Raw genomic sequence first — 1867 nt, 5'->3', positions numbered from 1 at the left:
TACATTAGGAAGTCCTACCACTTGCCCTCACTAAACACTACTGGTCGTAGCAGACACGCCAGCACCCAGTGTCTCCAGTATTCTAATCTCTTGCAGGGCAAACTAGAATAGAAAACGCTCTCTGAATCTACTTTGCTTTAAGAAATGAACTAGTCAAATTGTTTTCTCCTAATGTTTACCCATTATTTAATATGTAAAAAGAAATAAAAATACAGGTTAATATATTTTTTTCTTCCTTTTTAAAAATTTTTACTGGAGTATAGTTGATTTACAAAGCTGTGTTAGTTTCTGGTACGGCAAAGTGAATCAGGTATACCTATATCCACTCATTTTAGATTCTTTTCCCATGTAGGTTATTATAGTACTGAGTACACTTACCTGTGCTCTATAGTAGGGCCTTATTAGTTATCTATTTTAAACATAGTAGTGTGTCTGCGTTAATCCCAATTTATCCTTCTCCTTGCTTCCCCCCTCCAACCATAAATTTGTTTTCCACATCTGTGACTCTATTTCTGTTTTATAAATAAGTTCATTTGTAGCATTTTTTTAGATTCCACATATAAGTGACCATCATGTGATGTCTCTCTTTCTCTGTCTGACTTACTTCACTTGCTTGCTAAGTCACTTCAGTTGTGTCCGACTCTGTGCGACCCCATAGACGGCAGCCCACCAGGTTCCCCCGTCCCTGGGATTCTCCAGGCAAGAACACTGGAGTGGGTTGCCATTTCCGTCTCCATTACTTCACTTAGTATGGAAAAATAACCAGAATAATTCTAAAATATTGCAATTTTTAAAATACTGAAATAACATTGAAAATTACATTAAAAATATAATTAATATAAGTAAAAAATTAAAATGATAAAAGATTTATATAAGTTGACGTGCTTAAAATAAAAGAATAAAATATGCAGTGGAATAATGCCATTAAGGAACTAAAGATTTAAAAGCATGAGGTAGGATAATCTAAAATAAATTAAGAGTAAATCAAACAAAAAAGATCTGGATTTTAAAAATAGTAAAACATAAAAAATGAAGGTAAGTTTAAAACACTCTGAACAAAGCAACAGGACTTCTTGAGCAGAGAGCGTTACAGATGCTCACTGGCCTCCCAGTTAGCCTAATCAGGTCTTGTGAGAATCAAATTGTCCAGGCAGAATATTCCAAGGAAAAGACCTATGAACAAGATATTTTATCAGCTCAAATTCTCCCAGTTAGATTTCCAGGCTGTCATGTGCAAACCTGTGAAAGCTGTTAAACCCTGGGGGAATATTGAGAATATGCTATTCTTTTTGAGTGATTAAGCCAGACAATGGGCTAAGTGCCATGAGTCTATAAGTAAATCTATAAGGTATCTTACTATGTAGACCTCAGAGGTTTTAGGTAGATGAAACAGAGGTGAGGTGAAATGAGTTGTCCAAGCTCTTACATCTAGCAAGAGGGACAGCCCAGGTTTAAACACAGCCTTAATGCCAAAGCCCATCACCTAAACTTTTTGCCGTATTACATGTAACCAAACAGATTCTTTTAAATATGGCCTGATTGCTATGAAAGAACACATCAAAACAGAATACCAGACACAACAGGTTTGATTACTTTGAAAGTAGAACATGTTTCAAGGTAGGGAGTCTTAGAGACAGATATATAAATTAATCATCTCTTGCTGAGTCTCAGCTCGTATGAAAAAACTAAAGAGGCCACAAATTCATACATTGGAATCTAATGAAAGATAAATTCTTGAAAATTTAAAAACTTGTTTTAATGTAGCATTGAAAAGATTAGGTGGCCAAAGACAGAGTTCAGGTCTGCCACAGCCACTTGACCATGTATCTTTTGACATCCCTGAGCAAAGGCCATATAACATTAGGCA

Source organism: Bison bison, unplaced genomic scaffold (genome assembly GCF_000754665.1).
Source record: "Bison bison bison isolate TAMUID 2011002044 unplaced genomic scaffold, Bison_UMD1.0 scf7180017864519, whole genome shotgun sequence".
Classification (NCBI taxonomy): Eukaryota; Metazoa; Chordata; class Mammalia; order Artiodactyla; family Bovidae; genus Bison; species Bison bison.
Note: the sequence above shows the minus strand (reverse complement) of the source record.